Genomic DNA, 24,302 nt, shown 5'->3' with positions numbered 1-24,302 from the left:
ATAGGGCTAGTACACTTGGCCACTGGGTGAAATGCCACACTAGTGACATGGGGACAGCTCCTTTTCTCCACTCTTTGCCTCACTTTGTCATATGCCCCAAAGTTCTGCTGCCTGCTGTGGCCAGTGTCTCTCAGATATCTGTGAGTACAGTTGGTGGCTACTTCTCCAAGCTGTCCCTTCCCAAGGACTTAGTCAAAGACCAAAGGGGCACTTCTGAGGAGCTGGGCTGGTGGGGGACTGACTGATGCTGTCTTCCTGTAGCCAGACTCATCTCTATCTTGGAAGATGCACAGTGGTTCTGTACAAACGGACCCCAAAAGGGAGAAGGGAAGGAGAGGGGCACAATTTGGTCTCTGGCTGGTCCCAAAGTCTATCTGTACTGCAGATTTGAACTTGCTTTGGATCTTGATATGTGAAAGGGTCCAGCAAGCATTACACCACAGAGACTATATTTAGGAGGTTTTAATAGGGAGCATAGTTCAGTCATCTCCCTTAAAGTCCCACCAGGGAATACACATCAGGCATTAGCAAGGCCAAGTGCTGCTCTTACTCCACTTGCAGGTGACTGGAATAGCAAGACTTCCTTCTTCTCAGAAATTAATTTCTGGGTCAAACTCACAACAAACTCAGATGCTTGACTTACTATTATTTTAATTGGAGCGCATTTACTGCAGACCTAACTCATTGTCAGTTGACCTTCATCAGCTTTGTGAGAGCCTCTGACGGTCACATGCCACGTCTCCATGTCCGAAGGAGCTGTGGGCTTTTGTTTTTGTTTTGCAATGTCCTGTGGTTCTTCCATAGTTTCTTCTTTTTGTATTCCTTTTCTTCAAATCTTCCTTTTCTCTCTTTCTTTTTCTCCTAGAAAAGCCAAGTAAGTAAACAGCTGTAAAGATGCTTTAAAAGTTAAGGCTGCAGAGACCATGTGTGTCCCATGCCCATGGTGGTCCTTGAAGGGGAAAGGGGTATTCATTACAGTAAGCCTCCTGGTGTATATTTTATTTAATTCTCATAATGACCTTGCAAGACTGTTATTCTTGCTTATCTTACTCTAAAGATGAGACAATTCAGGCTCAGAGATTATGTAACTTGCCCTGAGCCACACAGCTTGTAATAAGTAGAGAATCTGAAAGTGAACCCACCCTGCGATCTTTGTCCCTGCCACCCCACTCTCCCTCACCTTCCCAGACTGCATTGCCTGCTTATGGTGGGAAATAGGGGAAATTACCCAACTCAGGTGCTATGCTTAAATTCATCCGGAGAAGCTGCTGCTTCAGTTGTAAATCCAGATGCCCTGGCAAGCTGCAGTGCATCCTCTCTGCAGTTCAGCTGGGCCAGGGCCTCCACTACCCTCCCTGCCCCTGCTTCAAACTTGGGAGGTTTCTGGGAAATAGATCTGTTTTGTTTATTGCCTCCCAAACTGGAATTTGGGACAGAAGTTTCTCTTAATAAGTCAGTTTATCACCCGGCAGTATTAGAATCACCTAATGCTACGCAAATTTATGCAAAGCATACATCTGCTTTAGAGGAGCTAAAGTAAGATGGGGCCACACCTTCCAGGTGTTTAGTCTGAACACTCACTTTCACTGCTGTATGGGCTGAGTCTTTTTCTTGGAGTCTTGCTGAGATTTGTGCAGTTTAGAGTCCTCGACCCCGTGCTTAAGGTCTGGCCCTTTTGCGTGGTGTTTTCTGAAATACTTCCTAGACCAAGAACAGACTCTGACAAAGGACAATCTTAGAGCTGTCAGCTCTGGGAGACTTTGTTGCAGGAAGGACGGGCTCACGTGAATCCGAGTGAAAGACATCAGATGCCAAGAAAAATGAGAGCGGAGGCTAAAAATGGGGACAGTCAGTGGTAATGGCAAGGGACAGTTTTGAAGGGCTCCTTGCCCCATAATCTCCATCAGTCTCTCTAAAATACCGTAAATAACAAATTAACCATATAAAAAGTCAAATTCATTCAACAAATATTTTTCAGCCTTGCTACTCAGAGTGTGGTTCTCTGCCAACCATCATTATCACCTGGGAGCTTGTTAGAAAAGCAGCCTCCTAGGCAGCCCAGGTGGCTCAGTGATTTAGCACCGCCTTCGGCCCAAGGCCTGATCCTGGAGACCCTGGATCTAGTCCCACGTCAGACTCCCTGCATGGAACCTGCTTCTCCCTCTGCCTGTGTCTCTGCCTCTCTCTCTCTCTCTCTCTCTGTGTGTGTGTGTGTGTGTCTCATTAATAAATAAAATCTTTAAAAAAAGGGAAAAGAAAAGCAGCCTCCTTGGCCCACCCCAGACCTACTGATTAAAATTAACTATTATTTCATCAAATAACATCTGACTTAGTGTGATGCCAGGTGATTTTTGGACTTCTGAAGTTAGGGATGCACTAGTTTAGGGCATGTTTTTTTGTCAGAGTCATTGGCTCTGGGGAGAGTTAATAGTAGTCAGCCCGATGGGTAGATTCTGCTATCATGGATGGGGTGGATATATTACGCGGGTAGGGGTGTGATGTGGAGTGGAACAGACAACAAGCAAGTAAACAGAGAGCTTAGCAAGATAACTTAGAGGTGGACAATGAAACTTTCTCACCTGTGTTGAGTGTGAAGTAAAGCATCCTTAGAACATGTTGATGTGTTTATTGATCTTCAATATAAAATCTGAGTAAAAACAAAGCAACCACGTCAAGAGTCATTCTTTAGCCTTCACTTCCAGCTGGAATGCTAACCTATGAATAGGGAAAAACAGAAACTTAGACTGACAAAGTCCCCAACAGAGGTGGTGGGAAGAAAATTAAATTGCATGCTTATAGGAAATGGAAGTGGAATAGCTTGTTGACCCATCAAATCAAGCAATTGCTATGTGTAGGGAATACTAGGTGAAACGCATGAAAGTGTAGACATGTTAAATAGGACACCCGGAGCCTGGAAATATGCATTAACTGGAATGCTTGCTCATAAGGAAGACCTCGATTGATCCAGGAAAACCAGATTGTGAGGCGCCAAGATAAATAGAAGGTCCACTCCAAAAAGAAATGTTAAACCATATGCAGAATTCAGAAAAGGAAGTCTGAAAACCACTTATATGATTCATGAAGCCCCTCACCTATGCCAAAGATAAGTGAATTGATATTCAAAATTAAAAGTGTTGTGAGGAGGGTTTCTCAGGGGAAAGCTGTACTGTGATTCTTTCTAAGCAAGAGAAGTAGGGATGTGCTTTGCCTGTCACTGCAAATCTGAGGAGGAGACTTTCACCCAGCTATGCAGAGAGCTTCACCTATGACCCCTGTGAGTGGAAGGGCTTGGCCAACTGATGTCTCATTTCCCCCAGCCTCACTGGGAAATCAAACGAGCCAGAGATATGGGGACAGTAAGTGCTCTGGCTGGGGGAAGAGCTGCTGCTGCTGTGTCTGCCCTGTGATGGAATGTGAATCCTAGGGACTGTCATTGAACCTGGAATAATTGTAAGAGGATTCCCCCAGGGTAAGGAGACCATGGCAGTAAAAGGCTGTCATGGAGCTGACAGGTTAGTGGGGTGATGGGAATGGGGAGCAAAACAGACAACAAGCGAGTAAATAGATTAGCAAGATAACTTAAGTATGGGGGTGAGGAGATAGGGGATGAAGCTGAGGATGTTTGGGAAGGGGCAGCCAAATGAGAGACATCAATGAATCAATGGGGTTCAGCCAGAGAGACCCAGAAAAGAGTCTCCAGAGAACCCACAGTAAAAAAAATATCAGCTCTAAATGTCCACCAACACCAGAAAAAACAGTACTATATGACCATAGGACTTGTCAAGTAGAACTTCTCCTGCCCTTTTACTTCTTCCCCTTTGCAGTTTCCACCCTGGATGGGACACAGGTCAGAAATAACAGTAGGGGTGTGGGGAGAAAATTCACATTTAACACAGAAGATGTTAACCACACTCTAAGGTGGGGAGCAGCTGGCTGCCGGCCCAGGATGGGGAAGTACTGGTGGAAGGGAGGACTAGTAACTCTAAGTGATCTTTTGCTTACTATATCCAATTAGTCATTTAAAAATACTGAATTGAAATTGCAATTGTGTTGAAAATGACAGTAGGTTTTCTTTCCTTTGTTTTTTTCTTTTTTAAAACCTAAGCATGACCATAAAAATCAGGGTGAAGAGAAGGATCTGATTGGATTTAAAGAGACAGTTGGAAAAAACAAGTTTTGGTGATTAAACTCCATGAGTTCTACCCATTCAATATGCCAGTTACAATGAAGGATTAACAGAAAGAGAAAACCCAGTAAATTCTAGAGCAGATTTAGCTAGAACACGGCTTGTTAGGGAAGCAGCTTTTGATTATTTTCATCAGTGTCTCTGAAAGCACATTTTCCACGGAATGATCACAGCAGGGGCTGTACCTCTGACATTGGTGTTTACCAAAGAGTTGTCATTTTAAGGATACATGGAGAAACACTTTTCAAATATTAGGAGTTAAATATTTGTTTTAACGCATCATATTAATCAGAATAAAGTAACTGCTATCATAACGATCTCTAAGTCAAAGTAAATTAAAACAGTAAAAGGTTATTTCTTACCTCATATCATAGTCCAGTGTGGGCTTTGGTGGAAGTCATTCCTATGTTCCACAGTCATTCAAGGACTCACATTTCTATTGAGGGCTTTTGGGTTCCTCTAGGTCCTTGAGTTGGCTTTCTCTAGCCAGAAACAGACAAAGAGCGGACATTATGCTGAGTGAATAAGTCAGTTGGAGAAAGACAATTATCATATGGTCTCACTTGTATGTGGAATATAAGAAATAGTGAAAGGGACCTTATGGAAAAGGAGGGAAACTGAGTGGGAAAAATTAGAGAGGAAGATAAACCATGAGAGACTCCTAACTTTGGGAAACAAACAAAGGGTTGCAGAAGGGGAGGTGGGTGGGGGATGGGGTAACTGGGTGATGGGCCCTAAGGAGGGCACATGATGGGATGAGCACTGGGTGTTATACTGTATGTTGGCAAATTGAATTTAAAAAAGAAAAGAAAAGATCCCTGATGGCGCCATGAATCACTTCTGCTCACACTTTATTGGCTAGAACCAGCCACGGGACCCCACCTAACTTAGAGGGAGGCTGGGAAATGTGTAGTTGCTGTGAGACCATTGGCAAAGAAGTGAAGTCGGGGAGGCTTAATACTGTCTCTCTTCATGCATACTTTATGAAAAGAATAGCCCATCAAATCCCTGACTTCATAGATACAGTAAGTGTTATTGCTTGAGTGAAGCTGAAGTAGTAGAGCCAAGAACTATAATTCACTTGCTCCTGACCACATGAATCACTTGACGGCCGGTTCCTGTAGGGGAAAGAGATGAGTGAGGAATAAGAATCACTACTGATAAGTACATTGAAGAATGTGGTGAGGAAAAATGCCATTAGATAAACTCAGAGTGGTCCAGTCTATTCAGCCTCTATAGATTTCTGCTCAGGACTTAGCAAAAGAGGAGCAAAAACGAATTAAAATATTCTTTTCCCTTTGAGGCATCTTACTCTAATTAATCTTAAAAGGAAGCTACTCAAAATGAAGCTTTTATTATTGATTTATCATCAACAGTTATTTCTTGCATGAGAAAAATAGAATTTTCCAGAGTGGATTTTTATAATAAATTGGTTGTTATTCTTTGTATTTGATTTTTTGTTTTTAAATTTAAAATTTTATTATCAGCTGATTATTGACAGCTCTTGTGCAAGAAAAATAGTTTTCAGGTGTGAATTTTTGTTAATCAATTGTTATGCCTTGCATTTCATTTTTATTTTTATAAAATGAGAACTCCGATTTTCTTTCTGCTGCCTTTGTCTTTATGGTCATTTTCTATATTTGGGGTCTGTCAGAGCTGCCTTTAAAGCCAGGGCACCAGACGCCGGCCACTTGATGCAGATCCCAGTCTGCCCCTCACTAGCCGCTTACCTTTGAGCAGATTTCCTAATCTCTTTTTCCTCAGTTTTCTCATCTATAGATGAGAAATAAATAAGTAGTTATTTCTCATATAGATGAGAAATGATAGTACCTACAGAAATGATAGTACCTACCTCATAGGATTATTATCAGAAGTCAGAGAAGTAATGTTTGTAAAGCACTTCTAATGGTGTGGCATATGGTAAGTGCTATGTACATTTTGGATGTTAATCTTTGACAAGTCGTACTCATTTTCCTTTCACAGTGGTAATGTCATTTCTCTTTGGCATACTACTTTATAGTACAAAAAAACGCCCTGATCCTTTTAAAAGAGAACATTAATAAATAATACCACAGGGCCATGATGTGCTATGGCGAGAATTGTGATGTGTAGTAAGCAGATTATTCAAGTGTGGACTCACTGTCTCACGTGACGATTGATGGCTCTCTTGTAAATCAGGCAGCGGATTTGGCGTGGAGTTTTTGCAAATCAATTGACAGCGAATGAAAGTCCTTTCCTGAGAGTAAGTGTAGTGATTTGCTATGGTATCATCAAAGCAAAACCAACCTAAAAGTTCAGATATAAAACAGCAAAAGACAGGGATGAAATATCTCCTGTTTACTTGCAGAAGCCAAAAGGGAGGTGATGGCTTTAGCTAATATGTTAGCCACATGGGTGGCTAACAGCTGAAGTCCTGAGTTAGGTAGAAGTGTCCTATCGCCCTAGGTGGCACCTGGCTGGGGGCCCAACTCCCCTGGAAGAGGACACTTGCCCAGGAGAGGCTCTGGCGCGGAGGCACAGAGAGAACCCATACTCTGTGTAAACAGGAGGAAGAAAGGTACAGCTGATGGGAGCATTTGCCCCAAATTTACCAATCCCATTTGTCACTCCTCTTTCTCAAGGGTAGGAGGGATGCTTAGGAAAAATTCCTTTTCACGGAGGCAAATTGTTTCTAACAAAGCCCCCACACTGTTAGGGTGCTCTATTGTTTGGTCTCGTTTGTAATCTTATGACTTAAAAATGTCTTCACTGCTCTTTCTAGTATTAATTAATCACACATGACATTCACGGGCATCTCCTCCACAAGTTGGTCATCCTTCCATTAATCCTGGTGAGGCTTCTGTTTCTCCAGCACAGCCAAGAGGGAGCAAATGAAAGTATTTTTTTCTTTATGAGGTAAAAAAAAAAAAAAAAGAAAAGAAAAGAAAGAAAGAGAAAAAAAATGTAGCAAAGCTGCCTTAAAAAAATCAATTAACAGGTGATCTTAGTTGCTCTGACATACTAGTGTGTGTGTCGGGATAGAAGGTAATTTTTGCTGTTTCTTGGCTCTTACAAACCACAAGTGAATTTACACAGTAAGCAAACTCCCAAAATTGTTCCTGAGCCTTCCTAAAACTTAGGTAAATCTTTGAAGTGGGATATAGTAGTCTTTTCTTGTTAGTTTTACAAAGTGCCAATAATCTACCTTCCATATCTTTTAAAGATATGCTTATATTATTTATGATACAAGACTATTAATTTTTAATGAGTATTTCTAGATTTCAAGTGCACAAAATAATCAACTAGTAAAAGCCTGTGTAATTTTCTGAAGCTGAAAAACAATAGCCTAGAACTACTTATTTATGCTTTGTTCTTCTGAGCTTATTATCAGGCAATGAAATAGCGTGTCATATTTTTGCAAACTGTTTAACAATAGTTATTAGTAGCAATTTCCCACAAAGCCAAGTAGGAAGTAGTTCTATTTTTTTTAATGTTTTCTTTGGAAATGAAAACACTAAATACTGCTTTATACAAAATTATTTTTGCAACATGGGAATTTTGATTTTAAAAAAAAGCATTTCTTCTTACATATAGCCCAATAGTAACATATATTTTCAAGATTCTAATGACACACTTGGGAAAGATTCATAAATTAAGAAGTATCTAGTATAGTCATATTTTACTCTGTGTGGCCTTTGGAAAATTATTTCACATTTCTATTTTCTACTTGTCTTTGAAGAAATAGAGATCATGATATTCTATCAAATAGAGTCTTTGAAGCTCTCTGGGATGAAGAACATGCTAATTGTTTATTCTTTTGAGATTATAGTATTTATAACTTATTTAAATATAACTTTTGAGTCAGGCCAGTCCATTCTGCTGAAATAATCACAAATTTGAAGACATGATTGCTGTATTTTGGAGACACGATATTTTCATGTCCTGTGTAATGTTAAAATTTCCCTGGTCTCACAGTAATGAGATGGCATCTTCATTTCTAATGACTGTGCTGTAAGGCACTGTCAACTCCTCTGTAAGGATTATATTATTTTATAGTTCTGGTTAATATTTGGCTTTTAAAAATTGCACCTGAAATGTTAGCTGTGGGACCAAACATCTGTGCTGTTGGTAATCAACAAAACTTTAGAGGATCAGATATAAACATGTAAACTCTGTTTCAATGTTAATTTGCATTTCCCCTTTTTTGGTAAGTATGTGGAAGAAGACTGAACAGAGTATAGCAAAAGGGAAAACTACATTTTGAAAGAATAAAATTATAATTTAGGAAAAGTAATTTCAAAAGATATTTTGAATAATGCATATTCAATTTGGAAAATACAGATAACGCAAAAAAATTGAAAAAATGTAATCACTCAAGTGCTCTATCACTCAAAGACAATGCATTAACAATTTTGAGGACATTCCAAATCTGATTTTCTAGTGCATGTTTTTTTTACATTGTTAACGATCCTACTATTGATACTATTATGCGTGCTGGTTTTTTTTAATTATGGCATAATTAATTTATAGATTATCACAATTTTTTTCACAAACTTTGTTTTAAGTGGCTGCATAATCTATTATCAAGTAGTATAAAACAGCAGTTACTTCATTCTTATTACTGTGACTGGTGCTCTGATATTGACTGAATTTTGGGAATTTATCCTCTCTGACTAGTTTATTTTCTGGTCCTCTCTGCTGAGACTGTTAAAACAAAGACTTTGGTGCATTTACTTTAGAAACCCTAAGGTTGCTTGAGCAGGATTTCTGTCTCCAATAGACAGAACAGCATAAATATCAGATGCAACATGGTAATTATATTATTAAATTATGAGACAGATATGCACACATTTCTCTATAAAGCTGATTTGTCCAAATTCAGTAGCTTCTGGATCTTAGGAAAAATTCAAATATTGTATCTTAAGAAAGTGTGTGCATCAAGCAACAAAACTAAAATAAACAAATGGGACTACATTAAACTAAAAAGCTTCTGCCCATCAAGGAAATGACCAATAAACTGAAAAGGCAACCTATAGAAAGGGAGAAAATACTTGCAAACCATATATGTCTGATAAAAAGTTAATATATAAAATATATAAAGAACTCATGCAATTCAGTAGAAAAAAGCAAATAATCTGATTTTTAAATAAATTTTAAAGTAATATTTTTAAGTAATTTTTATAAAATTTTTAAATATTATAAATTTTTAAAAATAAATTCTTAAATATATTTTTAAATAATAAAAAAAGTTAATTCCAGTATAGTTAACATACACTATTATATTAGTTTCCAGTTTACAATATAGTGATTCAATAACTGTATTCATTATTTGGTGCTAATCATGGTAAGTGTACTATTGATCCCCTTCACTTATTTCACCCATCCCCTGACTCACCTCTCCTCTGGTAACCATCAGTTCGTTCTCCATAGTTAAGAGTCTGTTTTTCAGCTTGTCTCTTTTTTTCTTTGTTTTGTTACTTAAATTTCACATATGAATGAAATCATATGCTATTTGTCTCTGATTGACTTATTTCACTTAGCATTATGCCCTCTAGATCCACTTATGTTGTTGCAAAAGGCAAGGTTTCATTCTTTTTTAACTGCTGAGTAATATTCCAGTGTGTGTGTGTGTGTGTGTGTGTGTACACAACATCTTCTTTGTCCATTCATCTATCGATGGATTCTGTTGGATTGCTTCCATAATTTGGCTATTGCAAATAATGCTGCCATAAACATAGGGGTGCATTTATCTTTTTGAATTAACGTTTTCATATTCTTTAGGTAAATACCCAGTAGTAGAATTACTGGATTATATGGTAATTCTATTCCAATTTTTTGAGGAACCTCCATACTGTTTTTCACAGTGGCTGCAGAAGTTTGCATTCTTACCACCAGTGCATAAACATTCCTTTTTTCCCCACATCCTTGCCAATTTATTGTGTTTATTTCCTGTGTTTTTGATTTTAGCCATTCTGACAGATGTGAAGTGATATCTCATTGTGGTTTTGACTTGAATTTCCCTGATGATTAGTGATATTGAGCGTCTTTTCATGTGTCTGTTGGTCACCTGTAGTCTTCTTTGGAGAAATGTCTGTTCATGTCTTCTGTCCATTTTAATTAGATGAAGATGATTATTATTTTGGTGGTGAGTTGTGTAAGTTCTTTATATATCTTGGATACTAACCTTTCATCAGATATGTCATTTGCAAATATCTTCTCCCTTTCAGTAGGTTAACTTTTAGTTTTATTGATTGTTTCTTTTACTATTCAGAAGCCTTTTATTTTGATGTAGTCCTAATAGTTTCTTTTTACTTTTGTTTCCCTTGCCTCAGGAGACATTACTAGAAAACCGTTGCTACAGCCAATGTCAGAGAAATTACTGCATATGCTCTCTTCTAGGATTTTTATGGTTTCAGGTCTCACATTTAAGTCTTTAATCCATTTTGTGCTTATTTTTTGTTTTTGTGTATGGCATGAGAAAGTGGCCCAGTTTCATTCTTTTGCATGTAGCTGTCCAGTTTTCCCAACACTATTTGTTGAAGAGACCGTCTTTTCCATTGGATATTCTTGCCTCCTTTGTTTAAGATTAACTGACCATATAATATTGGTTTTTTTTTTTTCTGGGATCATTAGTCTGTTCTGCTGTTCAATGTGTCTATTTTTGTGCCAGTACCATACTGTTTTGATTACTACAGATTTGTAGTATATGTTGATATCTAGGATTGTGATAGTTTTGTTCTTCTTTTTCAAGATTGCTTTGCCTATTTGAGGTCTTTTGTAGTTCCATACAAATTTTAGGATTGCTTATTCTAGTTCTGTGAAAAATGCTGTTGTTATTTTGATAGAGATTGCATTAAATATTGTAGATTGGTTTGGGTAGTATGGACATTCTAACAATATTTGTTCTTCCAAACCATGAGCATGGAGTATCTTTTCATTTGTTTGTGTCATCTTCAATTTCTTTCATTAATGTTATATAGTTTTTAGAGTACAGGTCTTTCACCTCCTTGGTTAAATTTATTCCTAGATATTTTTTATTTTTGATGCAATTGTAAATAGGATTGTTTTCTCAATTTCTTTTTTTTTGCTACTTCATTATTAGTGTATATAAATGAAACAGACTTCTGTACATTGATTTTTGTATCCTATGACCTTGCCGAACTCATCTGTCAGTTCTAGTGGTATTTTGGTGGAGTCTTTAGGATTTTCAACATATAGTATCATGTCATCTGCAAATAGTGAAAGTTTTACTTCTTCCATACCAATTTGGATGCCTTTTCTTTCTTTTTCTTGTCTGATTGCTGTGGTTAGGACTTCCAATATTATGTTGCATGAAAGTGGTAAGAATGAACATCCTTGTCTTGTTTCTGATCTTAGAGGAAAAGCTCTCAGTTTTTTTTTTAACCACAAAAAATCCAACTTAAAACTCGGGAAAGGGCTTGCATAGTATTTTCCCAGAGAATACATACAAATGGCCAACATGTTCATGAAAAGATTCCCAATATAGCCAATCATTAGGGAAATGTAAATCAAGCACACAATGAGATGCCATCTCACATCTGTTAGAAGGGCTACTATCAAAAAGTCAGGAGATAATAAATGCTGGTAAGGAATTGGAAAAAAGGGAACTCTTGTGCATTGTTGGTGGAAATGTAAAATGGAAATAGAAATGGAAGGTGGAAACAATCATTATAGAAAACAGTATGATGGCTCCTTAAAAATTAAAAATAGAGCTATAATGTGGTCCAGCAATCCTACTCTGGATATCTTTCTGAAGGAAAATTAGTATCATGAAGAGATATCTGCACAGTCATGTTCATTACAGCATTATTTATAATAGCCAAGATATGGAAACAACCTAGGTGTCTTTCAATGGATGAGTGGGTAAGGAAGGTGTGTGTCTGTGTGTCTGTGTGTCTGTGTGTGTGTATACTATATATGTGTGTGTGTATATATATGTTACCTATACTATATATATAGTCATCGTCTGTATACTATATAAGACATATATATATTTATATATAAATATAAATAGTTTAACAAATATAATTGTTATATATTTATCAAGTTATATATATAAACAGAATTGCTGGTCTCAATTTGCCACTCTCCTATAGTGAAGTATATGTCCTTGCCATATCCTGATAACATATGGAATGTACTTCTCCACACCTTGATCTTGGACTTGGCCATGTGACCCACTTTTGTCAATGGGATATTAGTGAAAGTAATACAGAGTAATACAGGCAAAATGTGCCTTTGCACTGGAGTTGCCCTCCTGAGTGTGTATATATATATATATATATATATATATATATATATATATAGTTTAGCCATGAGTAAAAAGGAATCCTACCATTTGTACCAACATAGATGGACCTTGAGGGCATTATGCTAAGTGAGATAAGTTAGACAGAAAAAGACAAATACCACATGATCTCACTTATACGTGGAATCGAAAAAAGCCATAGTTTGAAAAACAGAGTAGCCTTTTACCAGAGGCTGGGGAAATTGGGGAGGTGTTGGTCAAATAGTACAAACTTGCAACTAGAAGATAAGTAAGATCTGGAGGCGTGATGCACAGCATGGTGATTATAGTCAACAATGCTGTATTATAAACTTCCAAATTGCTAAGAGACTAGATCTTAGTTGTTCTCACCACAAACAAAGAAATAATAATTATGTCACATGATAAAAATGTTAGCTAATGCTTAGGTGGTAATCAGTGCAATACATAAGTGTGTCAAACCAACATGTACACCTTAACCTTATAGGATGTTATATGTCAATTATATTCCAATTTCTAAAATTAAAAAAAAAGTCTGAAACGGAAAAAAAGGTGTGTGGCTTATGGTGGCAAACATCTGCAGCATTCCCAGGCTGCATGTAATGCATGTATGTGGTAGCTTGTAAAAGTCAGTGTTCAAATGAAGGAATTTTCGGATTTTTCCAAAATTTTACCACTTTCCCAATAAAGATCTAATTCTGTTATCAAGCTAACCATTTATGGCTATTTGTTACGCTTGTTTTAAAGTGAGTGTGGGAGAGCCTGTTGTAATTTGTATGCAGTTTTCAAATTGACATTGCTGTCATCTTGACACACTTGTGACCACGTTGAGTACACATTATTGTCAGTGCTGTGATATAGAATCTTGATAGATCTTTATAGAGAATCTATATAGATAGGTGTTTATCTTCTCATGTTCTGTAGGCATTTTCTTCATACAGCTATGTTATTTCCTTGCAGGATTTATCAGTTAGCTTTTCTTGGAATCATGCCATCTAATAACCTCAAAATCTCAGTGGTTTACAGAAGTACTTTTTTTCTTGCCTGTGGGTCTGTGAAGTTCACGTAGACTCAGCTGACTCCAGGCTGTAGGCCTGATTTAGGATTGTTCCAGGAGTCTCAGACTGAAAGGGCAGTGACTCCCGTGGTATGTTTTCCCTATGGCAATGGCAGATGCTCAGGAGGGCAACTCCAGTGCAAAGGCACATTTTGCCTGTATTACTCTGTATTACTTTCACTAATATCCCATTGACAAAAATGGGTCACATGGCCAAGTCCAAGATCAAGGTGTGGAGAAGTACATTCCATATGTTATCAGGATATGGCAAGGACATATACTTCACTATAGGAGAGTGGCAAATTGAGACCAGCAATTCTGTTTACCACACAGTTGTTTAAAAAGTTATATCTGGGGCTTAGATTTTTTTCCCTTTATTGATTTCCATTTTTATAAGGCAACTGGTCCTTTCTGTGCATTTTATTATTTTTTTAATATTTTTTTAGATTTTATTCATTTATTTGAGAAACAGATAGAGAGAGAGGCAGAGACACAGGCAGAGGGAGAAACAGGTTCCATGCCAGAAGCCTGACACGGGACTCATCCCGGGTCTCCAGGATCATGCCCTGGGCTGAAGGTGGCGCTAAACCGCTGAGCCACCCGGCTGCCCTTTTCTGTGCATTTTATTTTTTATTATTTTTTTTAATTTTAAAAAAAATTTATTTATAATAGTCATACAGAGAGAGAGAGAGAGGCAGAGAGAGAAGCAGGCTCCATGCACCGGGAGCCTGACGTGGGATTCGATCCCGGGTCTCCAGGATCGCGCCCTAGGCCAAAGGCAGGCACCAAACCGCTGGGCCACCCAGGGATCCCTTTTCTGTGCATTTTAAATGCTTTTTACCATAGACTCTTTTTCCAGGAGAGCTTTATGTAAGTTTTATGGGCTGGAAACTTTGCAGCTACTTGCCATAGAGTGTTTGAATTGGAAGGTGCCTTAGAGTTGTAGTTCTATCATTTTGCAGAGTAGAAAACTAAAGTCCAAAGAGGTTAACTGAGTTGCATGAGAACACACCGCCAGTCAGCGACAGTATATTTTAATGTGTCAAGTGGAGACCAGGACATTCTAAAGTTCCTTTTTCCTCTCGATGCATAGGTCCTATTTCATTCTATGCCATTCCCCATGCCACTTCCCAGGAGGAGTTCAGCTGGCCCGCCTACATTAGAAATACTAAAAACGGATAGTATGTTACTTGGGGCAGAGGGAGCATGAAGGAGTCCCACCAGCAAGTTGCCCACCAGGGAGTGAGTGTCTGTCCTCCTCTAGCAGGCATGGCAAAGCATGGGACTTCTGGGCCCCGCATAAGAGTCAAAGATCTGTGTGCCAGGTTGACAACCTCTCACTCAGGACACCTTTTAAAAGTGGTTTCATGAATCCTGGCAGTCTCTGGGAGGTTATAGCAAAGCATGTGGTGTGGAAATTTGCACATAGTTCTGAAAGCTCTCTGTGCAAAAAAAAGTCATGAAATTAGGAAGTCTGAGATGATTTTGTGTATGCCTGTGCACATTAATGTACTTCCATATTTTAACTGAGCAGCAAGAACACATCCACCTTGTCAGTGTTTATAAAGTCATTAATAATTTCATGTGTGTCACCTATCATTTGAGGTCCCCAGTGAAACTGAGTACTTCATCAACATTGGATGATATTTATTAAGAGTCTGTGTGTGTGTGTGTGTGTGTGTGTGTGCATGCAAGCCCTTCAGCTTGATGCTTAACTGCTTTATTGGTTTCCTTCCATCTGCTATGGCCAGGAGCCAGCTGTGTCTGCTTGTTTCATTCTGCACATATGGTGCTTTAGAATGACACTATTTACATGAAAATTTAAAAAAAAACATATTTTTGAGGAAGACCAAAATTCAGTTGGTTGTTTTATGCTCCCTGAGAAGTTCCTTCCATTACCTATTCTGTTCTTAATGCTTTTGTTTATAGGATTTTGATATGTTACACTGGTGCCAATATGAATCAAGTTGCCTAGATATAAATGCATTATCTTCACCTTAATAACACTTCTAATCATTCTAACTTTGACTGAAAAAGTTACATAAAAAGTAAAATTCACAGATCCAAAGTGGCAGCAGTTTATTCTACAGGTGAGGTGATCAAGAAAAGGTTCATGAACCATGTGAAATAACAAAAGATGGCCATTTACGAGAAATGAAGACCTGCAATGCAGAAGTGGAAAATCCCTACTCTGTAGAAATTAAGTTAAAGATTTTTATTATTAATTTTATAGTTATTTGAAAGTCCACAGAAGAAATATTTTTATACTATAATTTATGTGTCACTTTCATTCATTAATTCTGTTCAGAAATCAACCTCATATTTCTTTGTGTTCCTTTTTCAAAAGGATGAGATTTGGTCTTTTTTCAATCTGGTGGTTTCTAGTCCACTGGATTTCGGAGTGACTTTCCCGTAGCTGATATTACTGATGGAATCTATAAAGTTATATCGTGGCTGATCTAAGGTTTTTTTTTTTTATTATATTGAATCACCACATGGCCAAATTGGTCAAATAACTCCAATGTATAAAGTTAGCTAGAAATTCTGAACTTTGCTATAGTCAGTTTAGTCATTGGAAGTAAACATGGAGGCATGCTCTTGAATCTGTTTTTCTTTCTTTACATACCACTGGGACCTCAATTAATGCTTCCTAAATGAATCAAGTTTTGGGGGATTCTTTTAGATTATCTAAGAGAAATTTGAGGGCTGAACACACACATGAAAGCCATAGACAAAACATCAAAGTTTGTTTGCTGAGATTTTCTATTTTTTCATTGATCTGAATCTGGCAAATATTCTTTTTTGGGGCAAGTATTCTAAATTGTTTCTACACATAAAAACTGCCTGGGGAAGGATATGATTACATTTAATGAAAATATTAACAACTAACATTTTTTTGAGCACTTAAAAAATGCCAAGATCTGTGATAAACATGTATCATCTCATTTAAATTCTCAAAACAACCCTATAAGACAAGGAGCCTATTTTATCTCTAATAAAGGGGAGGAAAGTCTGGTTTAGAAATAATGTAACTTGTTCAAGGTTATCTAGTTAGCAAGTGGTGAAACAGGAATTCAAAACTCAATCTTCTGAGAATTCCACCAACATCTTCAAGATTTCTGGTCTTTTTATTAGTCTTTGATGCCAATATGTATGATAGTTGAATCCTTAAAAGGTCATTTTTTTTTTGAAAGTGTGTTTCTCTCTGCATCTATGCATATAATCTTGAGTAGTTTTATTTATATATTATTCGAAGGGTATTACAGTCATGAAAGTTTCAGAACATACTCAGAGAGGCCTTTTGTCCCAGGCCCAATGACCATAATGCTTGAAGGAAATGGGAAATCTAAATGAGTTCAAGCCCAAAGGATGAGTTAAAATGAACCAGTGGGCCAACAGACGTGCTGATGTAGTCATGGCTCCTGTAAAGGAGAAGTGGAAAGTTTAAGAAGTGAGCATAGAATAGGAAGAACAGATGTGATTTTTCTCAGCTACACCCTTTCACTATTTTTTTTTAAAGATTTCATTTATTTATTCATAATAGACAGAGAGAGAGAGAGGCAGGGACACAGGCAGAGGGAGAAGCAGGCTCCATGCAGGGAGCCTGACGTGGGACTCGATTCCGGGTCTCCAGGATCACACCCTGGGCTGAAGGCAGTCGCTAAACTGCTGAGCCACCCAGAGATCCCACCCCTTTCACTATTAATTGATTTGTATTATTCTGTTAGTCAGAGATCCCTGGGCATGGTCACAGGATTTGGGAAGTTATACAGTACGGTGAGGTCCCTCTTTGGAGAATTCCCTTTCCTGCTTTCCAGACTGTTTTGTTTTGTTTTTTTTGTTGTTGTTGTTGTTCGCTTGTTTCTGTTAAATTATATGCTTTGGTTTTCTTGGGTGCTTTCAAAAACAGCAATTTTTCAACTATGGCCTCATTTCATTGTCAGGGAAAGCAGGCAGGGGAGCTGTAACATTTAAGTGGCTGGATCATCTAGTTTCAAGGAGAGGAGAATGGTGCCCTTGGCCAGGAGTCAGTGTACTACCTTGGCTACCATCTCGGTTAAATCATGATGCTTAGCATCATCACAGAAATATTTAATGTAGCTTAATACTCCAGGTAACTGAGGTCTAATTTTTTTAAAGGTTTATTCATTTATTTATTGAGAGAGAGTGGGGGTGGGGAGTAGAGGGAGAGGGAGAGGGAGGAAGAGTCCCCAACACGGGGCTCAATCTCACAACTTGGAGATCATGACTTGAGCTAAAACCAAGAGTTGGATGCTTAACACAATGTACCACCCAGGTGTCCCTTTAATCATCAAAATATTTAAACAATAGCTATCATTTGGTAAACATGATTGGTCATATAAATTAATCATTTGATTACATTTCTTTTTTTTTTTAATTTTTATTTATTTATGAGAACCACAGAGAGAGAGAGAGAGGCAAAGACACAGGCGGCAGAGGGAGAAGCAGGCTCCATGCACCGGGAGCCCGATATGGGATTCGATCCCGGTTCTCCAGGATCGCGCCCTGGGCCAAAGGCAGGCGCCAAACCGCTGCGCCACCCAGGGATCCCTGATTACATTTCTTAAAAATGTTTTAATAGTTACTCTGCTGTTAGGTAGGTATAGTAAAACTGTCCTTGATAACTGAGGGTAATTATGGTGAACATTTGTTACTTATATTACACTCTGATACGTGGATGACCTCTGAAAGATTACCAAGGTACATTGGTCTTACTTGGATTGCTTTGCCTTTTGAACTCTGTTGTACTTTTTATGATTTTCATCCTCCAAACCTTAGGAAGATGAATTCTGGAAAATGTATTTACTGGTGGCATGAATTTAACACATGGCTTCTGTGATTAATGTATACCACCTTCTCAGGGCCTGAAGTGAATACTGGTTTCTGAGAAAGTCCATTAAAGCTCCTGGGGACAACAGAACAATGATTGTATGAAATCTGCTTTCATGTTATCCCGAATGTAGTGGCAGTTGTCACAACCATTTAAGAAATTATTCATTTATTTCACATTTCAGGTCATGTTAGAGGGATTGTTTCCCTAGAACTACTCATCATAATTTCTATTTAAAAAAGAAAAACTACTCTTTACATGGGGTGTTTTTTAAAGTTGGATAATCAGCATCTGTGGTGGAAAAGTTATAGCCAAATATGCTAGGCTAGCTTTCCTAATAGAAGATGCCTCTTAACTGAGCAGAGAGGAAAAGCACAAACATTGATGGTAGACAGACCCGGGTCTGAACTCTGGCTTTGTGTCATATGAACTATGATTTTATACATTACCGGCTTTGTCTGGTACTAACCGTAAGATTCAACAGGTATCTGATACCTGTTGCCTCATTCATAAAATTGGTCCAATGATAACTTCCTTGTAGGGTTGGTGAGCTATTAAAGGTATATGTGGACAATGCATATGCCTACTACATAGTAAGTACTTAATAAAACCTAGTTGATCTTATTTGACATTCATAATTGTCTTCAAGGAAGACAGTTTTCTTGAGGGAAGCAGCAAAATAGTCTGGTTTCACTGGTTTCACTATGTTTTTTTATTCCAGGAATTATTCCCTGGGTTTGACCTTGAATATTATATGTATTTCCATGATCTGGAAGAGAAAAGTTGAGAAAAATGTCCCCCTTCCTGCAAAATTCACTGTCCATAGCATTTTGCTTGCTTCAGGAGCTTAGAGAGCTCATAAGGAAGACAGAGGCCATGAGGGTAGAAAAATACCCCAAGAGCTTAAGCCCTGCCTTGGCCTTTTTCTCATTCCTCAGAGTGCTTGATATTATACTTTGTTTTTTTGGGAATTTTGATCACCAGTTATGAGATTACCCTTAACTCAATATTTCTGGCTTCTTCATTGTAAAAGCAAAATGAAACATGCCCAACACCCTCCATTTTTGCCTCCATTGCCCCCAAACAGTCCCTAAATGCTGCAAGTTGGCCAACGATGACACTGCATGGTAATCAGACAGATTGATGTCCTGTCATTTAGCACTTGCACTGCCACCACTTGTCAGACAGGAAGAGCCTTGTGACCCGGTGCCCTTCCCTTTGAATTGTCCTCTGAAGTGCACTTCCGTGCCACTGACAAGAGGCATTTTAATAGGCAGTGCACTCAGTAGTGCTGGCTTTCATTTCATTGTTCTGAATGGGTCACCTGGGACCCCACTCCACTGTTTATAGAACTTATGCTGGGTTAGAGTTTTTATAGATTAATTGTTGTTTCTGTGGGTTTTTTGGTTGTACTTTCTCTTCTAAATTCAGAACTGGGGCCCTTCACAAAGGAGGCAGATGGTGTTTTTAAATGATTAATGCAACGCATCAGTAAAACATTGAAAATATGGCTGCTCTTTTTCAAAAAAGACTCACCCTCAGGCTATGGGAAATTGTAGTCAAAATCCATTTAAACTTATATTACATCAGGTCTTATAAAGAAAGAGGCAGAAAATTCATTTCCATTTCTTTCAAAATGTGACTTGAAGTACCATTACAGAATCTCTAAGCACCCAGGCCACATTATATGGAGTATCCTTTGTCCACTTTTCCATACTTTTCATAGGAGCCCTGTAGTAGGTGGTGACATGACCCTTCCATCACTGACTTCATTTTTCTGGTTGAATGCCTGCCTTTGTGGTTCTATGTTCAGAAATGATGTTTCTTATTAGAATCCATGAAATAACCGTCCAACATGAAAAAGCAGGTTTCTGTTCACTAAATGTTAAAAGAAATAGGTAACATGATGGATGTGGGACACTGAAATTATGCAGTTATTTTATGAAGTTTGGACTGATTGCTTCTGAACAGATTCAGAACCCAATCTTGTATTTCTGTGAAAGTATGTTTTATGTATTTTTCAGAGAATACATGGCTTGCATAGAGATAGTTTCAAGGAAAACATGCACATTAGGTCCAATGGCTGAGCTCAATGAAATTATGTTATGAAAAGGAGGGGCCCCTGGTTCCATGGGTGAGTTGGGCCCATTGGTGTTCTTGCTAATGGAAGCTCAGTACGAGTGCAGGAGTCTGTCAACAAAGTACTGTTGCAGAGCAGCAAAATGGCTTATTAGGAAAGGATATGAGTTGTTCTTACCAGGGTTGCTCTTAAGTATTATTAGGGCTGATGCCAATATTCTTGGGATAGTTTAGCTGCTCTGCTCTCTGAAGTCAGAAGCAATGTTTTCTGGAAATTCCTCACAAACAAGATTCTTTAGACAAACTGAAAAATGAGAACTGAGGTTGTCTCATCTGAAAGTGTATTCCATAGTTGAGATATTTGTTTCTTTTCTCCAGTCATTTTAATGTAGAATTTATGGTAATTCCAAGTCCATGGAAATGGAGAAAAATTATAATTACCATTGATCCTGACGGTTTCCTTTAGGAATATTTTTTTGAGAATTTAGACTTGAAGGAGGAACTCATGGGGGATTGTTTAGTGAATCCATGAACATTGCTGACTCAAAATAGGAAATTAACTTTGTGAATTCCCTTCCCCAGTATATTTTACTGCTTACTGTACTATAGACCTTGCTGATCACAGGACAGTTTTGGAAACACCATGGCATGCTTTTAAACCAAAAATTGAGTTCTCACTATATTCTATTAGAAATAGAATCCTTTGAAGAGTAAGACTTAGAATCTAAGTTGGGAAGACAAATTTGATTTTTAAAATATATCCCTCTTGGGGATCCCTGGGTGGCTTAGCAGTTTAGCGCCGCCTTTGGCCCAGGGCGCGATCCTGGAGTCCCGGGATCGAGTCCCACGTCAGGCTCCCTGCATAGAGCCTGGTTCTCCCTTTGCTTGTGTCTCTGCCTCTTTCTCTCTGTGTGTCTTTCATGAATAAATAAATAAAATCTTAAAAAATATATATCCCTCTTACTGGGTAAGCTGAAAAAAGCATTTTGGTGTAGGTAAAGCCAACAGAAAATCCTAATTTTGATGGTTTATAGTTTTAAAGAAACTGGTCCATTTCTTCTAAGTTGTTGAACTTATGTATAGAAAGCTTTTTGTAGTATTCCCTTTTTATCTTTTTAATGATGGCAGGATCTATAGTGGTGTTCTCTGTTGTATACTTTTTGTTTTTGTGAGTCTTGCTAGAGGCTTATCAATTTTGTTTAGTTTTTTTCAAAGAACCAGCTTTTGTTTCATTGATTTTCCCTACTGTTTACCTATTTTCAGTTTCACTTATTTCTGCTATTATCTTTAATATTTACATTCTTTTTGCTTTAGGTTTATTTTGCTTTTCTTTTTCCAGTTTGTTAATCTATTTGAGACCATTCTACATTTCTAATGTAAACATTTTAGTATAATAAATTATCTTCTCTGTAATGCTTTAAATGCATCGTACATATTTTGATATGTTGTATTATCATTTCAGTTTTAAGTATTTTTGAAATTTCCTTTGAGACTTCCTCTTTGACCTAGGTTATGTAAAAGTATGTTGTTTAATATTCACATGTTTAGAGATTGTCTTGCTTTCTTTTTTGTTATTAATTTCTAGTTTGATTCCCTCATAGTCAGAGAATACACGTTATGGTCAGATTTTAACTCTTTTGAGTTTATTAGGTTTGTTTTATGGCCATGAATATGGACTATCTTTATGATCATTCCATGGATGATTTTTAAAAATATATTTTTCTGTTGTTGACTGTCGTGTTCTTTATATTGTCAGATCATGTCAGCTGATTGAGTTTTTCTGATCTTCTATGTCCTTGATGATTGTCTGTCTAGTAGTTCTATTAGTTGGTTAGAGGGATATGTCCCCAACTAGAACTGCAGATTTGCCTATTTCTCCTTTCAGCTCTGTCAGTGTTTGTTTTGTATCTTTAAGGCTCTGTTATTTGATGAGCGCATATTGAGGATCATTGTGTCTTCCTAGTGGTTGGATCCTTCCATCATTATGTAATGTCTTCCTTTGCCGCTAGTAATTTTCTTTTCTCTGAAGTCGACTTCATTGGATATTAATATAGTCATTCCTGCTCTTCAGAATTAACATTTGCATCGTATATCTTTTTTCTCATCTGTTTACTACATCCAACCTACGTATTACTGACTTTGTAATGAATTTCTCATAAACTGCATATAGATGAGCTGTGTTTTATTACCCACTGCTAATCTTTGCCTTTTGATTGGTATAGTTAGGCTATTTATGTAAATTAATTATTAATATTCTAGAGATGAAGTTGAGAAAGCAACTTTTATTTTTATTTTCTACTGAACCCTCTCTTACTTTACTTGAATTTTTTGTTAGACTAGAGCCTTTGTGAAGGAAAAAAGCCTTGTACCTTAGCTTCACTCATCTGTGACTACAAAATAAATTTGGATTTAATTTTAAGTACCCGATCACATGATTATCCACTAGTTATTTCTCAGCGTGCTGCCTCATGCTCAAGATAGGCATTCATGCTCCTGGGCTCTGGTTCAACCTGCCTTGGTGGCCAGTGGCTCTCACCATAACACCCCTCTGCTGTGCACAGCTATCTTCAGTTATACCATTCTGACCTAAGAGAAGGGGCTCTTGTTTTTCTTTTTGTTCTAAGTGTGGGACATGTCCTTCCACTCAGTTTCCTATGGCAAAGCCGTAACAAGGCTGAAACATTCCCTGAACACATGACTAAGGTTTCAAGACTGTGGGAGGGAAGGAGAGCCACAGAGTAGGCAACAATTACTATACAGAGTCTGACATTTGCACAGAGTATTATCATGGCTACCCTGAATGCCTATGCATGTTGTGTCCTGAATAAGGGCATCTAGCCCAAGAGTTACATAAGTGCTGAAATCTAATCCACACCTAGCTCATCAAGTTCTGTGCTCTGTCTGGGACTAGATCTACTTGGAATGGTCACCTTTTTAAAAATCACACGAAGGTACTATATGGGTTTATTGTAGCCCTCCTGGCTGCTTGCTAATACCCTTCCCTACTTAACTGGCCTGCTTCAGGATAGTTAAGAAAGCATTTACCCCCTCATAGGTCCAGAGGACCCTAATTCAGCATTGTTGCCTGTAAGTTCTCAAATTTTTAGAGACCATACTCCACTTCCTATCAAACACATTGGTACAAACCCACATCTACATTAATTTCATATTAACTGTATAAAAGAAATTTTATGAGTTTCCTTTGGAAATTATTTTGCAACTCATTTAATTTATGATTGGCAATGATTTCTTGGCAATTGTATATGTTTGAGAATTTTTGCAAAATGACATCATCTGGCAATTAATTATTTCCAAATGTAATGACATTTTCATGAATACTAATTTTAACAATTAGTACTGTTGACACAAAGTTATATTTTGTGGGCATTTAAACATCTATTAATAGTGACTTAACAGTTTTATTATCTTAGAGTCACTAATTGTCCCCCCCCCAATTTTCAAACATTTTCCTAGGGTCTTAAAATGACTGTAGTTCCCAGTGCAGAATGGGAATTTGTGGACAATTGCCTCACAGTCCAGATCTGACTGACAAGAACCTGGAGAGAGTTTCTCTTTACCTCATCTGTAGAGCCTACTATCTCAGTCCCCATTTTCCTGATGCCTGGTTTAACCCTTTTCTAGAACAATTGGCAACATGAAAATTGACTTCTTTACCAAGTATCTCCACCCCTTATTCAGACATGTGTCTTGCCCTTTTGCCTTCCAAAGACATCAGATTATAATAGTGCAGCATTAGTACATTTCCCCAAATTTGGATTTTTCTGTCTTGAACAATACCATGTATTTATGTCTTGAATAATACTATGTTATTTTCTAGGAAGTGGTCTGGTCCACTTATAAT

At 37.7% G+C, this 24,302-nt stretch overlaps 1 protein-coding gene and 1 long non-coding RNA gene across 2 annotated transcripts in view; one reads left to right on the top strand and one right to left on the bottom strand.

The window, feature by feature from the left end:
* The window catches only part of SLC35F4 (solute carrier family 35 member F4), a 232,826-nt gene that overhangs the window by 61,088 nt on the left and 147,436 nt on the right, over positions 1-24,302 (top strand). The gene's annotated exons all lie outside the window — the stretch shown is intronic.
* On the bottom strand, positions 462-5,632 carry LOC144320106 (uncharacterized). The gene is made up of 3 exons (XR_013385692.1): positions 4,549-5,632; positions 2,580-2,715; positions 462-861 (listed from the first exon to the last, which is right to left on the bottom strand). It is a non-coding gene; the product is annotated as an uncharacterized LOC144320106 (long non-coding RNA).

The sequence above is a fragment of the Canis aureus genome, chromosome 9 (genome assembly GCF_053574225.1).
Source record: "Canis aureus isolate CA01 chromosome 9, VMU_Caureus_v.1.0, whole genome shotgun sequence".
In the NCBI taxonomy this organism is placed as follows: domain Eukaryota; kingdom Metazoa; phylum Chordata; class Mammalia; order Carnivora; family Canidae; genus Canis; species Canis aureus.
The sequence above is the reverse complement of the archived record's forward strand: the minus strand, read 5'-3'. Positions and strand labels throughout refer to the sequence as shown.